Source organism: Typopeltis vanoorti, chromosome 7 (genome assembly GCF_054136105.1).
Source record: "Typopeltis vanoorti isolate ZY-2024b chromosome 7, IOZ_Tvanoo_1.0, whole genome shotgun sequence".
Classification (NCBI taxonomy): Eukaryota; Metazoa; Arthropoda; class Arachnida; order Uropygi; family Thelyphonidae; genus Typopeltis; species Typopeltis vanoorti.
The window spans coordinates 120,996,726-121,020,095 of record NC_143555.1 but is presented as its reverse complement, the minus strand read 5'-3'; the positions used below and the strand labels follow the sequence as shown (position 1 = coordinate 121,020,095).

The following is a 23,370-nucleotide window of genomic DNA, read 5'->3' as shown; positions in this document are numbered from 1 at the left end:
CCACAATAATCCCATGTCTCTAGCATCACTGACCACTTCAAACAAATTCCCATTAACACAGTCCTCTATCTGAAATGCATAACCTCATACTTGGCAGTATTCAACTAACATTTGCTATCATCTGCCCATATAATCAAAAATCAGCCTACAAGAATTTCTTATCACTCTCTCTAACTTAACATCATCAGCAAATAATTGAACATCACACTCAAGACATTTCTCAATATCATTAATATGCATGCTAAACAATGATGGCCAGGATTTGAAGAATTTTGTGCTGACTCGCCAGTTAGGCAAATATCTCAACAGTGTGGTGTCAGCTTAGTGGAGCATCATGATGATTGTGTGTTCATTCTTGGACCTGGTCAATTTATAAGTTTTTGTTAAACATTATGGTTAACTTTTACTTCATAACACTGGTGAAGCAATTAACTTTCAGTGAAGCGGATTGAAAAAATTCTGTTTGGTCTCTAGGTTTTACATAATTTGTAGACGAAATTATGTAAAAAAATAAATTTTAAAAAATGCTAAAATTTTAAAAATAATTAAAAAATATTGCTCATCAACTGTATTAATGGATTACAGTTATAACACATACACACATTTGTGCAATATCAGCATTTATCATTAATATATGAAGATTTATTATTTATTCATTATTGATAATGATAATTTTCATGTTTTCAGTTCTAATACTTAGCCCATCTAGAATTACTCTTTTATGAAACAAGTCAAACAAGTTCTTCTGTACCATTATAAACTGATGCTGAGAGTAAAAACATTCAAAATCATGAGAAACTGAAATAACACTGTTAGGACAACATACACATTAAGCCTGCAGAGGTCACGGCTGATCTGACAGATACAAACAAATTGTTTAATTTAAATAGTCTTACACATATCCAGTGTATAGCTTGGAGGTTATGAGTAGCTGTGCATGCATATATTACGAGTGATATTCCACACTGTTTATGCAGTCGGTTTTGGTTTAACACGTTATATAAAGGTATGTGATATTTCATAGTAAATTGTATCTAAGAGATGCCGTGACCTCCGATGTCAGTATAGTATTGGTTTAGTTGTTGTTTTTTTATTTACCGTTGAAAATGACTGGAAAAATATATCGATTGAATAATCCATCAGATGTTGAAGAGATTCAGCGATTTTGTTACTCGAGTCCGATGATGAGAATGATAGAGTCGAATGTGAAAGTGATGTTTGATAGTAAATTGTATCTGAGAGATACCGCGAACTCCAATTTCAGTATAGTATTGGTTTATTAGTTTTTTTCTTTGTTTCTTTTTCAATAATTTCTAGCTTGTAACTGAAAATAAATAAACCATTATGTATTATATTTGCAGGTTTTTTTTTTAAGTTTTATCGCACTTTAGCACATACTAGTAATGAATATATCTCTCAGATACACGCAACCTATGATGCAATTTTTTTCGACCGCGACCTCTGCAGGGTTAACTAGTCAAGTTATTTCAATGGTATTACAACACCAACACAAACTAAATTGAAAAAAAAAAATGTTTATTGACTGACTTATGTTTCATTGGATTTCAAATTACCATCTTCAGAGCACACTACATGTTACAGTTAACACATGACAATGAATAAGTGAAACAACTCAAACTGCAATGGACAAAAGATCTAAAGTCCTAATTTGGTGCCCTCTAATGTTGTAAAAATAAAAAGTATTACAGCTATGTAGGAGTTGATCTTAAGATAAGTCTGACAAATATTTGACAAATTAATGCAACCATAATTGTTCAGATCATCAGAATGATTCACAAGCCATGGCTGAAAATCATTCAACCATGGCTGTGAATCAATCACTCTAAAAATAATCTTTATGACCTGTAACAACTTCTCTGCAGCACATTGGTTTTCTTCCATCTAATCTTCTGAGAAGGGGTGTCCAAAGCATGGTCTCCCAGTCCAGACTTAGCATAATAATGGTAAGGAAAGTATTTTTTATGTTCTCCAAGGTGGATGTTAACAACTCTTCCTTTCTGTCCATAGCAGGCCGAGTCACAGTCACATGGAACTTCATACACTCCAGGATATGATAGACGATGGAGTTCATCCATAGGAGAGTGGATCAGAGTTGCTAATTTATGCATGTGGTTTCAATGTCGTGCAAAGGTTATATTAGTACTTTGGCTATCTTTTCTGATGTATCTCAGACATAAGAAACAGGAAGAGTGGTGTTTGGTTCTTGTGTGTTGGAGTAGGGGAAAGTAAAAGGGCTATGTGGTATTTTATCTATTTTGTTGAAGATGTAGCCACTGTCTAGGAAAGTATGCCAAAGATATTTAAGTTTGGTGGAAAGAGCTGCATCATTAGAACAAACAGCCCTAGCTCTGCGTGGAAGTGTTTTTAGAATCCCATACCGTTGGGCTGGATGATGATATGAATTGTGTATGTATATATCTTCGTGTGCATGCGTGCATATGTGTGTAGCCTTTCAATAAATGGAAAAGATAGTAAACCATCTGAAAGCCAAGGTAACTAATGTGTCAAGAAAAGTCAGTTATCAGATTCTTTTTCTACTATGAAGTGTGAATTTTGGGGTGTAGGTAACAAAAGAATCCAAAGTGTCTTTTCCATGGGAGCCAAACGGCCAACACATCATCGACATAGTGTAACCATACTAAGAGCATGTATGTAGCGATGGTGTTTTGTTCTTGTGTGTTGGAGGAGGGGGGGGGAGTAAGTGGGCCATGTAGTATTTTATCTATTTTGTAGCTGTAGCCACTGGCCAGGAAAGTATGGCAAAGTACTGCTGTGTCTCCCCCCCCTTTTACATGGAACACTTTGAGAACAAAACACCATTGCTACATACATGCTCTTTGTATGGTTACACTATGTCGATGCGAATAAATGGCAAAAGTATGATAAGAAAAATAAGAGTATGATAAATTTTCTCGTTTCCTTGTGTTAATGACGAATCGATGAAATTCAATCATTTTTTCTTCATATTCAGCTGGCATCTTTTGTGATATTTTTGTTTTAGTTCGCATACATAGCTGGTTTCTCGTCATGAATCTTGAACACCGTGATATTGATCCAGTAAAGTGGGCGATCCCTCTGTTAGTGGCTATCGCTTTCGCTTGATGAATAATCATTTTTGTAGACACTGAAAGTCCCACTTTACTGTGGTCTAAAATCCAAGTATTCAGTTCGGCCCATTTTGCAGTTCCACTTCATAGGTTATGTTTACTGTAAGTTGCTTTTTTTAAATCCTCTTCCTGATTCCGCCAAGTTCTTATCATTTTCTCAGTTGGGGTGGTCCGAAATGCCTCTCTTCAGCCCTGTTTCCATGTTCTTTAGCATACGCAATTACACATAGCTTGTATGCAATATTGTAACAATGCCGACGTTTTTCAGCCATAATTTGCCAAGAAATTTAGAGAAAATTTAATGGCAGAAATTTATCACCGCTCACAATTGCAACAACAATTGGAAAGTTTAAACAAACAGGACACAGCTGCGATCGTAGATGACAGTGCATCCACTGAACTCTACGTCAGTGTGGTACGCGTACCCCCGGGGGTATGTGAAAGGTCTTCAGGGGGTCCGTGGCAATTTTTGCTATGCATCATTAACGCATAGAATAAAATTCAATGTATCCATGAAGTTCGAGATTGTAAAACATTCCTATTGTATCACTGAATAAGGTACAGAGACACCTGCAGGATGTACAATATGTTTCTCAACAAAAAGTGCAATTAGAGACAACTAGGATAAAAACGGCACTAACTAATGAATTGAATGTCCCCACCCACAGAAAATGCTGTATGACACAAGCAAAACCATATGTTGCCAGTGCAACATATGGTTTTGTTTGAGTGAATATGTTAAAACAAAGAAATATATAGTGAATGTGTTTCAGATATTATATAAGGAATTCAGTTGAAGAGAATTAGCATTTCAACTCAACTATCGCTTGTTGTCATTTAGTAGCACGATCTTTTGTTAATACCACACCAATCATATGAATGCGGATGTCTGAAGTTTGAGAAACACTGCTCTATGTAACTGGAATGCGCTCACACACACACACCGCAAGGAAGCAATAGAGAAATCGTGTAACTCGGAACAGAGAAAATTTCCAGAAATGGAAATAATAAAAAACTGAGTATCGGCGTATAAGACGCACCCGGTTTTTCAGACCTATTTTCAAAGAAAAAAGTGCGTCTTATACGCCAGCAAATACGGTAAATAGCTTACCATCACAAAAGTAGATAAAGGAAAATATGCAGTGATCATGGACACTACTGAGAATAAGAAAAAAAATTTTCCTTCTATTGCAATATCAAACCACTAGGAGATTACTTAGAACCTTATCAACAGTCAAATAAAAAAATTGAATTCTCCACTCAACAAAGTGATCAGCTGGGATGAAGACACCATCAAAAAATGGAAGACATTCTAGAAGACCCCTTGTTTCTATGGTCTACCAAATATCCACAAAGAAGAAGACCTACTCAGACTCATAGGTGTGTGTGTAAACACTTCCACCTAATACTTAGCCAAATTTCTAGCTTGTATTTTAAACTCCCATACAGGTTACACATGAGCCTCTGTAAAAAAATTTATCAAAATTCTTTACAAAAATAAAAAAAACCTTAACCCCTCAACCTATAGGCATCATGGTCAGTTTTGATATTCTCCTTATTTACTAGTGTAACTCTGGCCAATACTCTCCAAATGTTATCAGAGAAGTTCCCTCCAACATAGTCAAGCTGTTTGACTTTGTCATGCACTCAGGCTACTTTATCAGCAGAAACTAACTATACAAACAGGTTGAGAGAACTGTGATGGGAAGCTCTTTATCACCTGCACTGACCAATTTCTACTTAAAATGTCTTCCTTTCCCATACCCCATCTGAAATACTTACACCTGTTCACCATAAACCTACATACAAGGTTCAGCCCATCATCCATCTCAAACAATAGGCTTCAAATCTTTGCTCAACAGAGTACATTAGCTGCACCAATTCTGAGGATCTCCAACAAGAACTGAGCACTATCCAATGCATCATACTACAAAATGGCTTCACCTCAAGGAAGTTTAAATGCACCCTGTACACTTACAAGCCTATCCCTAAAAATCTTGAACTTGTAAGGTGAATCCCTATTAGTTACATCATGGACATTTCAGAGGTTATTGCAAAGATTCTGAAAAGATATATAATCTCCACATTCTTCACAGTCAACAAAATCCTCTCCATGAAAGATAAACAGCCCGCTCATCCCCCCCCCCCGGTGTTTATCAGATTCAATGTGATTGCCTCTACTCTTACTTTGGGCACACAGATATTCTGTTGGCCTTGCACAGCTCGAAGGACATTAACCACAATATCCTCTGGTCAATCTTTTACATCAGTGCTAGTTTAGGTTTGAGTAGTTATTTAAAGAGTATTAAAACAGCTCTATACTGTCCAAACTTAAATCATGACTGTCTATTCTTTTCCTCTTCTCCCCCACCCTTTTTTTTAATATATATATATATATATATATATATATAATGCTATGTCATTAAATCCTTTTATAACTAATTTTGTTATTTTCTTGTATTTCAAAGTCAATTATTTTAATATTAGTTTTAATCACATTTTATTTTGTAACCACCCATATGATGTCACTCTGGCACATGGCTCAGCTCTATAAATAGGATCAAGATTGTTATAGCTTCGCTTTTTGATTGTGTTGATGCACTGATGATGGCTCATTAATTTCTGGCTGAAATACTTTCAATAATAAAATTATTATTCTGTATTCTTGTGAATACATGTATCTAATAATTGTTAATGTTTTCAAGTGCTCATAAATGTCTGTATAGAGTACACTATTAAAGCATTGAATTTCTGATTGTCAATATTGCCATAGTTTCTCAAGAACTATCATAACATCAGCAACAAAGTTTTTATTTTGGAGCTTATGTGACGAAACATAGTGTTCTTTTACTTAATTTTAACACAACAAATGACCTAAATGAAACCAAAGAGTAGTTTAAAAAAATCAGTGCAGTTATGAACATTATTTCAATTTGTTTTGCTCAATTTTTCAACAAAATAATCTGAATGAAGCCAAAACCAAACCAATTTATTGAGTCCATCCAAGAGGAAAAATGCTGCACTTTGTCCTATGCAACTTTTCAACAATTCCAAATAAAAATTTAAATAAAATCTCTCTGGCCAGACAGAATCCTGAAATAATTATGAATGGATGGAAAAAAAATAAACTAAATTTTTTTTAGTTTATTTTTATTTATTTTTTTTAAATAAAAAAAAATATATTTTGTTTTCTTTTCTATGAATTATATGGAAAAAAAATAATGTGTTAGGTTTGAGCAGTTATCATATAATTGCTCAATCTTCAGGACTGATGCAACTCGTGGTAAAGGTGGACCAAGCTCTCATCACTCCTTGTGATGAGAGCTTGGACTACCTTTACCACGAATATCGTATAATTTTTTTTTAACTACAGGGTCATTTCAAAAGTTCTGCACATTGCATTCCAGTTGCAAATGAAAAAAAGGCTAGTAAACATATTTAACAAAACATCCTTCGATATAATCTGCATTCTATCTTATCAGAACTATCCAATGTTTAGGAAGTCATATATTCCTGTCAGCAAACCTTTTTTTCTTGATGTGTTTGATAATTCACATCACTTCAGCAGAAGCTTCTTGAATGGTAGTCAAGCATTTTCATGGAGAGCTCATTCATTTCAGCACTGCAAGGGGGAGGGGGAGGGAAATGAGGAAGAAGTACCATCCATACTTTTTCATGAGATTAGATATTTCTCATAAAATGTGGCTGAACATTGCCATGCAAAATGTATAACAATGTGCACAACTCAGTTTGTGCACATTATCTGGCACAACAGTATCATATACTAAACACACTAACACACTAACACACACACACACACACACAGCTGTTCGTTTCAATGATACCGCTCTTACCACTGAACTCACCTATCGTTGCCATACATTTTAGCCATTGGAATTTTTTTTTCCCCACTTGGTTAGACTATAGTAAATTTAGTTTAATCCTTTATCCAAGTGTAAGCAAACAAAGTTTGCACCTGTGCACCTGAAGTATCTTCAGGACTGAGGCAACTCATGGTTAAGGTGGTATAAATTCTCATCACTTGCCTTAGTATCTCCCATAATGCAAAGCACATCTCATGCGGACTACTCACACAGATTCTACTCACACAGATCTACAGAAGATATCCTCTAAAGCGACTATATTGAAGGACTTGATGACCAGACAAGGCAGGAACAAGCTTTAAGAATTCAAGGACAGACATGGTAATGTAGACTTTTAAAATACTAATTCCAGTTATAGAAGAGTGTGAATTCCTTGTGAGGACATTTGTATTGGACTGAACTTAAGGGACTGTAAGAGTAGCCTACAACTAGGCATAGGTCCGAAACAGTGTTAAGATTTAGCCCACGTGGCCAAGTAGATATCTGATTATGTTAAACTTAATGTGTAAATTGTGCTATTTGTGTTAATTGATGGCCACATGTATCAGAATGGCATGATGATGACCTATGATTTTTATACTTTATGATTGTATTAGTGTTATTTGCAATTTAGTATGTGTGATTAGTACAAATTAATTAGAGCCTTTGAACAAAATTGAGTGCTACCATATTAACCTGCTTGAATTGCATTATTGTGTATCACCTTGAAGCTCATTAAATTGTTTCATTCATGTACTTGCCTGATCTGCTTATGTTATATGAATTCAAAACTACCGCTCATAAAATCATCAAAGAACTAAGCGGGATAAACCCATGAGAATAAATATATTAAGCGAGCCATGACTGTGAGAAAGAAATAAGCAAGCAGAGGAATAAGATTAATCTTGATCAAATTATCATTATCTCTCTGAAGGGGTCACCCTGAGCAAGAATCCTTTCTATCCTAGGTATTAGCTGGCGCAGCAAAAGAAATAAATGTGTTAATACTTATAGGGTGAACTCCATCAGAATGTTGTGTGATAAATTGACGTTTAGAGCATAGAGAGGCCAATAAGACTGCAGAGATCCTAAGAAATATATTAGTTTGATAAGGGACAAAAGAGTTATGTACATGTGTGAGAGAGAAAGGAAAAATAAGTAAAGATTAGTGGTGAGCTTGCTATAAGAACGAGGATAGGATATAAGGAAACATTATAACAAATGGCGCAATCGATAGGATAAAAGAAAGATAAAACAATAGAAGTTAATCTAAACGATTAGAGTATAAACGCATTAATAACACTGCCGATATTGTATGCTCTGTCTCGAAGAGTTTTAATTAAGCTTATTTTTTGTGAAGGATGGTGGTGTGAGGCTGCATTTAGAAATCTTCTTTTGTTGGTCGGCTTCCTTAATTAATGAAGAAAATAAACTCTTCTTAGAAGGAAAGTTTATTTTCTTCATTAAATTCTAATAGAATATCTAGAAAAGGAAGTTTTTTATTTTCTTCTTGTTCTAAAGTGAATTTTATGGTGTTTTGCAAATTGTTGAGATAATCTTTAAAATAGATAAGTTCATCTGTTGTTCCATTCCATATGATGAAAATATCGTCTACATAGTGTAGCCATATTTTTGGTATTTTATGGTAATTCTTTAGAGCATTGTTTTCAAATTTTTCCATAAATAGGTTTGCTAATACTGATGAACTCATGGCCAGTCCTTCTTTCTGTTCCCCGATTCTGTCCTGATAAGTAAAAAAAAAAAGTATTGTTTATACAATGTTTAAAAAGATCTAAGATATCCGAAGGGAAGAGGTCTTCTAGGAGATTCAAAATTTCTTGTCTCAGGACGTTTGTAAACAAGCTGATAATGTCTAGACTTGCTAAGATGTCTGATGGACCAATATGTATATCTTTCACTTTTTCTATGAAATGTGTACTATTTTTTATGAAGGAAGATGTTTTTCCTATATGATGTGAGATCATGTTGGTGAGGTATTTCGCCAAGTTGGAAGTCGGTGAATCTCTTCCATCTACTATTAGTTTTAAAAGTATATCTGTCTTGTGGATCTTTGGAACACCATAGATTCTTGGTATCAAAGGATGTTTTGATTGTAAGTATTTTTTAAGTTCTTCCGTCCAGAGAGGCACTTTTTTTTATGAGATTATTTGTTTTTTTGTGTGTATGCCAAGTCGGGGTCTCTGTCTAAGGGTTTGTAGGTGTTTGTATCCTCCAGGAGACTTTTCATTTTATTATCATATTCTGTAGCATTTAAAACGACAGTTGCATTGCCTTTATCCGCTTTGATTATGACAATATTTCTGTCATCCTTTAATTTTTTAAGGCAAGCGTATTCATTGTAATTGTAAGGTAGATTCCTATGAGGTAATCTGCTTTTTAATAGTAAAGCTGTACTCTCTATACGGATAAGATCTACCATGTTGTCCGGTAAATTTCTAATTGTGCTATGACATCAATTTTTGGTAGGAAACGTGGGGTTAAGGCAAAGTTAAAACCATTAACTAAAAGGTTGTTCTATTCTTTTGTTAGGACTCTCAAAGAAAGGTTAATAACTACTTTGAATAATCTAGTTTTTTTTATGTATTTCTTTCTTCTGAAGGAGTAAGTTGAACTTATGAATTAATGTATGCTTCTTCTGTTCTGAGATTGCTATTGCTTTGTTGAATGTAACACTATCAATGTTGTTCCACAGGTAGGATGGAAGAGATGTGGCCAGTTCATTATGAAGAGAAAAAGTGTTATTACTAATTAATGCTAATTCAGCTCTAGTAACTGTAATTCTTTCTCTTAAAAGAGCTAGTTCCATTTTATGATAAATTCTGGAGGCCTTGTTTGTATGGAATACCTTTGATACCAAGAATCTATGGTGTTCCAAAGATCTAAAGACAGATATACCTTTAAGACCAATAGTAGATGGAAGAGATTCACCGACTTCCAACTTGGCGAAACACCTCACCAACATGATCTCGCATCATATAGGAAAAACATCTTCCTTCATAAAAAATAGCACACATTTCATAGAAAAAGTGAAAGATATACATATTGGTCCATCAGACATCTTAGCAAGTTTAGACATTATCAGCTTGTTTACAAACATCCCAGGACAAGAAATTTTGAATCTCCTAGAAGACCTCTTCCCTTCGGACATCTTAGATCTTTTTAAACATTGTATAAACAATACTTTTTTTTGCTTATCAAGACAGAATCGGGGAACAGAAAGAAGGACTGGCCATGGGTTCATTCATTATCACCGGTATTAGCAAACCTATTTATGGAAAAATTTGAAAACAATGCTCTAAAGAATTGCCATAAAATATCAAAAATATGGCTACACTATGTAGACGATATTTTCGTCATATGGAATGGAACAACAGATGAACTTATCAATTTTAAAGATTATCTCAACAATTTGCAAAACACCATAAAATTCACTTTAGAACAAGAAGAAAATAAAAAACTTCCTTTTCTAGATATTCTATTAGAAGTTAATGAAGAAAATAAACTCTCCTTCTCAGTATATAGGAAGCCAACCAACACAGGAAGATTTCTAAATGCAATCACAAAAAATAAGCTTAATTAAAACTCTTCGAGACAGAGCACATACAATATCTCCAGCACACAAGAAAGATGTAATGAAGAACTAAAATACTTAACACAAATCCTCCAACAGAATGGGTATGAAACAAAAACCATCAAGAGAATCCTTAAAATGCCTTCAACTTACAACACAATAAAATAGGATTACAGAAATGCAATCTTGCTTTCTTATATCAAGAATGTTACAGATAAGCTAGCCAAATTAATGAACAAACACAATGTAAAAGTAGCCTCGTTCCTATGGAAAAAATCTCAAGATTCCGACATCCACCAAAACCACCTCATCATCCTCTTAAAAAACCAGGAGTCTACAAAATCCATTGCTCTTGCAGGATTTGCTACGTAGGACAATCAGGAAGAGCTGGAGAAATACGCATGGCTGAACACCAAAAAGACGTTCAATACAAAAGAGAACAAAAAACGGGTCTTGTTTTCCTTACCACTTCCGTTGGAAACGATGTACTCTGGCAAAAAACGACGATGTCATACATAGAAAACAACTGCTACATAAGAAAATTTAAAGAAGCTGCTAATATGCTGAAAAACCCAACCCAATGTAATAAGAATCAATGTTTAATTCTCCATCAAGTGTGGTCAGCTCTAATAAAAAATCTACCTCAATCTGAGCTCGGACTGTATGAACGAGAACAAGAACATGTGACATCGTCCAGTATTGTTCAACATCAATAACATTTTATATCTGCATTCTGTTATTTGAGTTTATGAATAGCCAGACGGTTATGATTTGTATTTATTAATTTCTCCTGTTTAAACTTTAAGTTATACTATTTACCAATGAAGATGTAAATTCTACAATTTACGAAACTTGTCGGGAACTATTATTTCAGTATGTTATAGAACTGAATAATAAAAAATGTGGTGTAATCACCGAAATATGTCTTTTGAACCAATTAGCAGCAGAAATCTATACGCCTGCAATAAATTTATTATAGTCTAACCAAGTGGGGGGAAAAAACTTCTCTAAATCCAGAGTAATTTAACTTATTTATTTATTTATTTAGCGTATGGCTCACACATGAAAAGTTACATTACATTAATCCTTAACATATATGGACATTTAATTCAATAAGAATTAAAAGTAATTTAATAATAAGGTGAGACACCTTTTGGCAACTCTTATAGGTAAAGTAGACTTTTCCATTGCTCCCACCTTGGTATCATTACCTCTGGGTCTGGCTCCCATTGACAAGACCTCAATAAAGGTCAAAACCAATTGGAAGCTTGGGTGATGATTGGCAATGCTGTAGCCCATGAAGTTTTAACTGAGGCACGGCTGTTGATGTTACCCCTCAGATGAGATATGAGCACCTCTGCTCGGTGGTACGGTGAGCCTGTCACGGTGCAGAGCCAACCGGTTCTGAGGGTTCTTCTCAGTGGTAGGGTAAGCCTGTTACTGAGGGGAACAATGCTAAGTTTTTGGAGTTAGCATTGTTCCCCTCAGTAACAGGCTTACCCTACCACTGAGAAGAACTCTCAGAACCGGTTGGCTCTGCACCGTGGCAGGCTCACCGTACCACCGAGCAGAGGCGCTCATATCTCATCTGAGGGGTAACATCAACAGCCGTGCCTCAGTTAACTTCATGGGCTATAGCATTGCTATTCATTGACCCCCCCCCCCCCTCACCCAGGACCTGGGTGACAGCAACAGCCAAGCCTCAGTTAAAACTTCATGGGCTACAGTATTGCCAATCATCACCCAAGCTTCCAACCGGTTTTGACCTTTTCAATAAAGTTCGAAACCGGTCTGGATAGTGGGCCTTCCCTTAATGCATAGCATTATACATGTCCACAAGGAGATGTGTTTTGCATTATGGGAAATACTAAGGCAAGGAGTGATGAGAGCTTGGTCCACCTTTACCACGAGTTGCCTCAGTCCTGAAGTTATCTCAGGCGCAAACTTTGTTTGCTTACACTTAGATAAAGGATTAAACTAAATTTATTATAATCTAACCAAGTGGGAAAAAAAAAAACTTCCAACATCTTTCTCTAAATTCAGAGTAATAATAAGGTGAGACACCTTTTGGCAATTCGTATAGGTAAAGAAAACTTCTCCATTGCTTCAACCTTGGTATCACTACCTCTGGGTCTGGCTCCCATTGACAAGACCTCAATAAAGGTCAAAACCAGTCTGGGTAGCAGCCCTTCCCTTAATGCATAGCATGATACATGCCCACAAGGAGATGTGCTTTGCATTATGGGAGATACTAAGACAAGGAGTGATGAGAGCTTGGTCCATCTTTACCACGAGTTGCCTCAGTCTTGAAGATACTTCAGGCACAAACTTTGTTTGGTTACACTTGGATAAAGGATTAAACTAAATTTATTACTTTTAGCCAATGATTATAATCACCAAAAAAAAAATAGAGAAAATACTAAATATCCCCCCTCAAATTCCCATCCTCCCTCCCTTCCCTAATATTATTTCACGACTCTAACAAATCTTACTATTCCACAACAGTACAGTAAGAGGGTATGAAGCACCTGCGGCAAGTTTCTAACTTGCATCCCCCCAAACCCAAAAAGACAAAAATTTTGAAAAATTTAAATGTAACAAGTTAAATTTACTAAATGCAATAAGTTAAATACTTACTATTAACCCCATCAAAATGAGTTGCAGTGTGTTGCAGAATTTATGTCTAAAGCGGCGTATTGCCGAAATTTAAAAATACAATATAAAAAAGAGGAATTTTATATCTATTTATTTATTTTTATTTTTTACATTTTGCACACCAAACCCAGTTGTGCCCGTGGCGGGTGCCTCTTTCACCATGCCCTCGTTACGGCACTGTTCCACACATTCAGGAAATACATCCAGAGTGCTTAATAAATACCAACTCCACACCATATCAAACAGCAACCTTATCTGTTTACCTCAGGACAAGCTTCCTCCTTATTCACATCACATTCAGAAATATATAAAGTACCCTGCAACTTGTGAACTGGCTTACTATGAGCACAGAGGAAGATCTATTGAAAGGTTTTCCACTTGGTTATACTATAAATTAAAGATACCAAGAAATTATATTCTTGGTTTAATCCTTTATCCAAGTGTAAGCAACAAAGTTTGCACTTGACATATTTTTAGGACTATGCAACTCGTATATAGAGGCTAATGACTTCACATCGCCTGCCTTAGTATCCCATAATGCAAAGCATATATTCTTAAGGACATGTATAATGCTATGCATTGTGGGAAGGGTCACTACCCATAATCAGTTTCGACCTTCAATGAGATCTGATCAGTGGGAGCCAAATCGAGAAGTGATACCACGTTCTAAAAAGAACTGGGCGATGGAATGAGTCCTTGACTCTTTATCCCATCATCTGAATGAAGAAAATCTGTGCTGTGTGGATGGAGTGTTATTGAGCTAAAAGATCTAGTCATGGCTGAGTAACAGCAATAGCCTAGCCTCAGTTAAAACTTCATTGGCTACAGCATTGCCATCTGCTACCCTGGAAGTCCTAAAAAGGACTGGGATGTTTACCCATTACCTGTGGTGATACCAAGGTTAAAGTAATGCAGAAGTCATATTTTCACATACAAGTAGCCAAAAGGTGTCACACCTTATTATAAAAATACTCTGGATTAGAGATAGTTGTTGTAAGTTTTTCCACTTGGTTATACTATAAATTAAAGATGTCAGGAACTTAATATATAATATACTATTTCTCTATGAGGAATGGCATGATTTTGTTTAATAGAAGTCTTGTCCTAGCAATAAACTAGTACATTATGACAAAGTGACAACTGAGTTGAAAAAAGGGAAATCAATACACCATATTATCTGATTTATAAAAGGCATTTGATAAAGTATTACCACAAATGCAACAAGCAGGTATAAAGAATATCTTTATGATCTGATTATATCTGGATTACTCTACTCAGATTTTGTTGCCTGAATTTCAATAAGAATATGAGAAGGTAGAATTGTAATGTAAACAAGATGATATCAGGATTTTGGAAAAGAAACTTTAACAAGTCAGTTTTGTAAATAGGTAAACAAGAGTAAGAGAAAGGGAGGGGGGGGGGGAATATAATTGACAAATTATTATTATTATTAAATTAGTAAAAGGATTTTATAGGATAGATATTTTCATTACATGACAAAATGGTAGGAAATGAGGGGGGGGGGAGAAGATGAGAAGTTTGTTTCAAATGTAAAGAGTGGTTAGCAAGGGTTTGCAAACCACATTTCTCTCATAACAAATGAATGAAATAGGTTACATGAGTGAAGAAAATTATCAATAGTTTTATATTGGTATTGATTGAATGTATGAGCATGAGATTTCCATGTTTATTTGTGTATATTCTTCTTCATGAATAATGCTGGGCCCCTTCCCCCTGATGGTGTCTCCACTTTGTCATGATGGAGGAGGGGGGGGGGTACTTGTGCATCCTAATGATCCTGTGAGTTATACTGGTACTAGCATTGCTAGCAGCAGGACCTCTCAAGCCAGGCAAGTCAGAGGTGAGGGGGGGGGGGGTCAGATGAAGAGAGTCACCCTGGTCCTCCAGGTTGGGGGTTGAGCATGTGACCAACAATCCATATCGTGTAAAAAATCTGCTAGCTACAAAACATGTACCAAAGTAACCGTCACTGGTTGGACTTAGATGGATATTGAAATACTTTGGAATAATGATTTTCAAATAGGTTCATTGAATGTGAGAAGTCATGATAAAAGAGTTTAATGGAGTGAAACAGCACTGGGAAATTATTAAAAATAGTATTTAATGCTTCCAATATTTCAGCATTCAGAGACGTCAGGGAGTACAAAATGAGACTCATAACAAATACATGGAACTAATCCTCAAAAAAATTCCACTACAGGATATAATTTTATTAAGAGATTTCAATGCAAAAATTAGAAAAGAAGAAACATAAAAAAAATATTGGAAACCAAAGCCTTCATGAAGAGACATATATTAATGGAGAATGATTAATTTGGCAGCATCCAGAAATTTAATAATAAGCAGCATCATTCATGAAGGAGAATATACACAAATAAACATGGAAATCTCCTGATGCTCATACATTCAATCAAACAAAGAACACATCATAATCAGTAAAAGACAGTAATTGCATTCAGAATATCTGTTGCTTCAGAGGAGCAGAATGTAATAGTGACCATTTTCTAATTGGTAATACTCTTAAGGTTAAAATAAACAGTAAATATTTTCAGTACATGCAAATCAACTAAGTTACAATATTAACAAGTAGTTAAAACTGAAGAGAGAAGAAAATATGAGTGTAAATTAAAATGGAAATTGAAAAATATGCAGCTGAAAGAGAATAAAAGTATTGGAAATAACTGTAATCGTATAAAGACTAGCATAAAAGTAACAGTAGAAAATTCAACTGGAATTCAGAGCAAAGTACAACATAAAAAGTGGTTTAATGAAGAATAATTTGGCTGATTTTTAAGAGCAGCAGATTCTAAAAATAAAAATGAGCCTAAAAATGAGCTTAATTTAAATAAATATGGTTGCATAAAACTTCCAAAAATATGGGAAATACTAATACTTCAGGATCCCAATTTGCCATCATAGACTGCCAACAGGTGTCGATAGAGGGTGCCCCACCTAGTTAGAACGAGTCTTTCATCCACGTTTTAGTTTTATGCTGTCTTTGTGTGTGTGTGTGTGTGTGTGTGTGTGTGTGTGTGTGTGTGTGTGTGTGTGTGTGTGTGTGTGTGTGTGTGTGTGTGTTATAAGCCTCATTTTGTCATTGACAATGTCTCTGTAACTGAGATGAAATACTGGAAGAACATTAAATGCTTTTGTTTCCTAGTGTTGTTTCATTCCATTAAACTTTTATCATGAGTTTCTTCGAGCATTTAAGCCTTAACACATGTGCAATGTACCAACATTTTTCCAACTGCGACTAATTCCTAAGGGAAAGAGTAAAATTATCAGTACCCGAGTAATTTTCTTCTACACATCTTCCTCTGGAGTTCTTGTCTAACCTTGTCTATTTCTATTTATCCTCTTATCTAGAGAAATGCAATGCCTCTTCATCTTCCCCTGCACTTCCTATCTGTTCTCATTAGTCTTGTATTTCCATTTATCCTCCTATGCTATAGAAATGCAAACTGTTGACTAATTTTGATGATAATATATCAGAACACAGAAAGTAAATAATTATTTATTGACTTATTGCTGATATTTCGCTGGTATTATAACCAGCATTTCAGAGCACAAAACACAGTTTGTCACAGTATGTGAGACTAAAACAGCATGGTGTAATAATGGGACTAGTTTGAAAAATTGCAACAACGCAAAGACTAAGGTCCTAATTAGGCACCCTCATATTAAAAAAAAAAAAAAAAACAGAGAGAGAAAGCAGGTACTAGTTATGTCTTAAGATGACTGTCTCCCAAATCTTAGGCAAATTTATACAGCTATATTTGTTAAGATTCGGAGTATGTTTCAAGGCTTCTGTTGCCTCTAAGAACAATCTCTCTGACTTGTAAAAGCTTCTGTGCAGTACTTTTGTTTTCTTCCAGTTGATCCTGTGTGCAGCGGTATCCAAAGCATGGTCTGCTAGGCCCGATTTGCCATTGCGATAGTGCCGGATGTGTCTTTTATTGAGCAGGGTACTTCGTAGACTCCTGGATGTGATAAAGAAAATATGCTGTCCTTGGGTAAACGGATGAAAGTTGCTAATTTGACACACGGTCTGAATACAGTGCATAGTTGATGTTTATTGAGAATTCTAGATATCTTTTCCAATGTGCTTTTAATGTATGGGATGGTGACTGTTTTGTTGTAGTTCTCTGTGATAAACTGTGTTTTGTGCTCTGAAGATGCTGGTTATAATACCAGCAAAATATCAGCAATAGGTCAATAAATAATTATTTACTTATCTTTCTGTGTTCTGATATATTACCGTCAAATTAGTCAACTTGTACGATGAACACGTCTTTCAACACATTTGAAGAAATGCAAACTGATAGCTGCTTTCAAATGGTCTCAAACTAACTCCCAGAAGCAAAGGTTGGTCAACTAGTAGAGCCTCTGCTACTAATGGCTCATGCAAAAAGTTAAGCAAGTTTGAGCATGGTTACTAGTTGGAAGGGTTCAATCGTTTGATACTGTTGGAACACTCTCCCTCCCTCAATGAGTCTTTGGACTCCCTGGAGGTATCACATAATAATAATGTTAACCTCTTTCTCACTAGTTCTTCATGTTATATGTGTCCAACTTTCTCTCTTCTTAGCTTGTCATATAAGCGCCTCTAGTGCAATTGGAAGAATGACAGTACGTTGCGCCCTTCGATTGGAAAAGGCCTAAGTTTGATTCTCGTCATGACAGGAGGAATCTTTATACGGACGTTTTCAATCGAAGGTGAGTTAGCCGATCTTATACAGAGGTAGCAGGATTTTTTCTCCCGAAAACTCTGGTTTGTCATCCAGCATACAAACAAATCGGTCCTTCAGAACACACGCAATTTACAGACAAAAAAAATACTAGCTGTGGTAGTGGCCAGTAGATGGCGCTGATGTTGATGATTGGTAGTAGAGGTTGTTAGTGGTGGAGACAAAGAGTTGTACAATGGGTGTCCTCCCACAATGAGTCTTCGGATTCCTTGGAGGTGTCACGAATAATAATAATAATATTCTTCTTTATGTTAGTTTCACATATCAACTCTTCTCATTGGGATTAGAATGCATACTCTCAGTTTTTCTGATTACCAACTTGGAGATATCACTATAAAATACACAGTGAACATAAGTAACAACTACATTTGCCAGTAGGAGTCACCAATATCTCACAACGAGTCTTGACTCTATGAAGGTCTGATGATAAAAGTTGCTCTGCAGTAGCTGAAGGGAAAACAAATACTGCAACAAAAGCTGAGAGAGATGGCTATGATTATATATATACATACTTCATATTAATATGCAGCATCTATTGTACATATTGTATGCCAAGTGAACAACTAGAAAAGCAAATTGAACTTCATAAATTTTCTGATTTCAAGGAAAAGTTTTATTAAGAAAAATAAATAAATAAATAAAAACTGTTCCATTAAATTTACCCCAAGAAAAGAAACTGAAGAAGAAGATACACAATATTTGGATTCATTCGGCAAACCGGAAAAGTTTATAGCAACCAATAATCCTAATGAGCATGGCAAACTACAATTAAAAAAGCAATGTGCTTCAAGCACTTGGAAATAAAGAATACTATTTAGAATGCTGAACTATAAAACAATTTTACTTTTCTTTCACGGATGGCATTGTCTTTGTAGAAAGTTTTGCTAAAAGAATAAAGAAGAAATATTCCATCAATGGAATCTGTGTAAGGAATCCTCCTAGAGTAATACAGTTTTGATATATAAAATGTTCCAATCAATGTTATTTACTTCAGTATTGCCAAGGAAAATTATTTGAACAAAAAATGCTTATCTGGATCGATATGGGTGATAAATTCCATGGGATCGCAATTTTAATAATTATCATGAAAGTACAATCTATTTCTTTCTTTTCAATTCGTAATATTCGAAACATGAATATAACATACTGCAAATCAAAATTTCGTAAATTTTCTTAATCCAGGAAGAATCCAATCAAGAAATGTCAGGATTTGACAGGGGGTCACGTTTATTTTAAAATAATAATAAACGAACAAACAGCAACTATCTAGTGGTAATTAGGATTTAATTCACGATACGACTAAATGCTATACTACAGTCAACTAAATACACAACTTTCCAAATCAATGTAAACATGTAATATATGTAAGGAATTTATATGCATGAGGTTTATTCAAGAAGTACAGTAATATCAACTAGGCTTATATTTCATATGCAACCATAGACCTGTTTGATCAACATGGCGAACTACATGCATTACAATATATACTGCAAATATTACCTGATTAGGAGATAAAAAATATTAGATTTCACATTCGTATAAGTATCATCCTACATCAAAAAGAATAATTCGAACTAAAAATATAAGACAATCGTTAAAAATGGCGTTTATCGTTCAGACATCAACAATACGATACATCTTTGAGCAATCCGCATAACAATGTAGTTCTTATATTTTGATAAGGAAGTACAAATAGTCATAAATATGTTCAATTATATCTCAAAGCAATTTAAAATACTGCAAAATATATTTGTACATTATGTATCGTTTAAATAATATAATGAACATTTTATAACGCCGAATGTACACTTATCGGTTGTTAAAGGTGGATCGGATAGGATATACGTATAGGAAGCGGATATTGGCCACCTCACAAGCACCAGAAGTAAAATCATTGTGCCTGTTCATCTTGAGTACGAATAAAAAAGGTATCACGTGAATGAAGTTATTAGAACACTCACTTAGCGGTAATCTAAAATTATTATTGTTGTTGTTATGACGTGACACCTCCAAGGAGTCATCACGATTTATATACACTTAAAATGCACGTCATGATTTATAAGTTTTTTTTTTATTTTTCATGCAATAGGTTAGGGAGATTTTCCTCCCAAAACACAAACTTATGCTGTCACAAAAGTAGATATGTGGATCTGTGAACACAATTACTTATTATACAAAATATATTATTATTATTATTATTATTATTATTATTATTATTATTATTCATGACACCTCCAAGGAGTCCGAAGACTCATCGCGGGAGGACACCCAATATACAACCGTCTCAACCACTACACCGAACCTCTACTACCAATCATACCCATCAACGCCATCTACCGCCCACCACAACTAGTATTTTTTGTCTGTAATTTACGTGTGTTCTGAAGGGCCAATTTGTCTGTATATGCGGGAGAAAAAACCCTACTACCTCCGTATGAGATCGGCTAACTCACCTTCGATTGAAAAAGTCCATATAAAGATTCCCGTCATGACGAGAATCGAACTTAGGCCTATTCCAATCGAAGGGCGCAATGTACCATCGTTCTTCCAATTGCGCTACGGAGGCGCAATTGGAAGATATTTACAGGTAAAATGAGGAAGTTAGCAAGCCAGAGCATAGATTGTTTGGTGTGTGTGTGTGTGTGTGTGTGTGTGTGTGTGTGTGTGTGTGTGTGTGTGTGTGTGTGTGTGTGTGTGTGTGTGTGTGTGTGTGTGTGTGTGTGTGTGTGTGTGTGTGTGTGTGTGTGTGTGTGTGTGTGTGTGTGTGTGTGTGTGTGTGTGCGCGTGCGTGCGTGCGTGCGTGCGTGTGTGTGTGTTGTTTCTTTGCTTGTTTAATTTTTACATCATATGACAGTTGCTAACCCTGTTTTAACTGAACATGTTGAAAATACAACACAGGAATAATAATTCCTGAAGGCAAATAACAGTTCGTGGTTTAAATTCAGCAATATGAAAAACTAAGAATTCAACAAGAGTAAACAACTATAAATCAGTAACCCAACCAATATTAACATGTGAAAAAGAATACAAACATAAAAATACAATTAAATACACCTTGTGAAATAGAAACATTAAGAAAAAACAGTTACTAAGCAAAACTTGGATCAACAAAAAACAAAAAGATTTATGAAGTTTTTTTTTATGTCTTCGACCGGTTCGCGAGTTAAGCAATCTCTGGCACTGGAAAGAGAGTTTTTACTCTCGGAAACTCGAGTTTTTCGTCCAATGAACTCAAAAAATTGGCCCTAGAAGGCACACCATTTCAGACAGTAATATATTGTTTTAGGGCTAAGGATGGCAAGATGTCTGTACTGGTATTTTTCGTCTCTTCACTGGATGCTGTTTAAAATTGGTAATAGTATTAATCTCCCTCATTGTGTGGGCCCTTAAATTGGACCTACTTTTTCGGGGTCTAGCTATGCATTTGTGCATAAGTATGGCCCTGAGTATTAGGCTTGCTCTCTCTCTCTCTCTCTCTCTCTCTGATTTGCTATAGATAGAGATTGAAATTTGAGAGAAAGAGAAGTAATGTTTAAAACGGAAAAGAACACCAAGCTTTTTAGAAACTAAGGAGGCCATGTATGTAATATGTTTGTATCAGGGTAAACTGGATGTGACAGTCAACCCAAGAAGAGAAAGTTGATCTTGAAAGGAAATGAGTAGTGTTTCTTAGTAGTAATAAGGCAAGCTTGAGATATTTTAGCACTGAATTTTACTAAGTTGTCTTCACCCCATTTCAGGATGTTGAGGAGGTCAGTGTTCAGGTCACTGGTGATGGAAGATCTTGAGACATCTAACATTAGGATACTACAGAGTTTATCAAAGAAGTAAACAGGATTTGAAGTTAGAGAGAGGTGGTCATTGATGTTAAATGAGGAAGGGTGAGAGCACAGAACCCTGAGACATTCCAACATTATTGAAGAAATCTGATGAGATGAAGCCATCCACCATGACACAAAACGAATGACCAGCGAGGAAACTGACAATCCAGTCACAGCGTGTTGAAGGGAGGCAATAAGATGATAGCTGGTTCAAGAGGGCTTGGTGCCAGGTACGATCAAATGCCTTAAAAATATCGAGAACAGTGACGTGTGTTTTTCCAAATCTTTCCATGGCCTCTCTCCAAAGGTGGGTGCATTTAACAAGGAGGTCAGCTATTGAACGCGAATTGCAGAATCCATATTGGTGATCACTAATTAACTGATGAGTCTCAAGGTAGTGAAGAAATTGGTAGTTGAAAACCTACTCCATCACTTTTGAAAATACTGAGGTGAGAGTAATAGGACAATAGTCGGATGGATGACTTTTGTCTCCTTTTTTCGATACAGGGATAGATGTTGGTTTCCTTCCATGCTGTTGGTTAGATGCCAGTAGAATATGAAAGTTTATATGGACGACACAGGATATGTGTCAATTCTGGATTACACGTCTTGAAAACAACCGAAGGAATACCATCTGGACCAGGTGCCTTATTAGTATCAAGATTAATGACATTAATGAAGGTTTTTCTGATGTCCTGTTGGTGAAAGTTCAGAGAAAGCATGCAATGGATAATTTGTGGAAGTACGGGAGGTGATTTGCTTTGATCGTCCAGAGAAAAATTGGACAAAAGGAAAAAACTGATGCCGTAAGGTCTGCCTTCTTTGGGGGAGGTTAGCATGATACCATCAGATGCAAGAGAGATAGAAACATCAAAGAGCAGATTTTATGCACAACAGCCTTGGCAAAGAACTAGATGCCAAATTTGATAGACAGCTTGTCTGCCAGTTGAGCAAGAGGAGAGTTTATTGTTTTTCATTCTTATGAAGCCCTGCTTGATAATCATGAATAACTTTTTCACATATTTCTGGCTGTAAACTGAATGAGAAACTAGGGTGCTTAATTTGAGATATTGAACATAAGCTTTATTTTTAGAATGGACGGCAGCGGCATATTTTTTGAGAACTAGGGCTTAGGTAGTGGATTTGCAGTGGAGTGGAGAATGAAGGCTCTCATTCCAGCGACGATTATTTCGGTTACAAGTTCAGTACAGGTGTTTGTATCATGAGAGCCGGAGCAGAAATCTGATCATGGAAAAGAGGTATCCAGAAGTCATCCTAACTGGCACAATTATAGTGGTGCCATAGGATATGAGGCTGAGATTGGTTGTGAGGAAAACGAACTATAGAGGAGAATAGAATAAGATTGTGATCAGAATTGCCAAGGGAACAATAGATATCCACGGTATATTTGGAATGAGAATTGGTTAAGAAAAAAGTCAAGAATGTTGGTAGAATGATAAGGATTGTCTTCTATTCTTGTTGGTAGATAGACTATTTGTGTTAGTTATGACTGATGACAAATGATTCAGCTTCCCTTCCAGC

The 23,370-nt window shown here is 35.6% G+C and overlaps 1 protein-coding gene across 2 annotated transcripts in view; it reads right to left on the bottom strand.

Moving 5' to 3' along the window:
* Positions 1 to 19,640, bottom strand: part of arm (armadillo) — a 220,813-nt gene extending 201,173 nt beyond the window's left edge. For both annotated transcript variants that reach the window (XM_090396097.1, XM_090396098.1), the window contains exon 1: positions 19,508 to 19,640. The gene's annotated coding sequence lies outside the window, so the exon portion shown is untranslated. The remainder of the gene's footprint in view (positions 1 to 19,507) is intronic.
* Between the last annotated feature and the right edge of the window lie 3,730 nt (positions 19,641 to 23,370).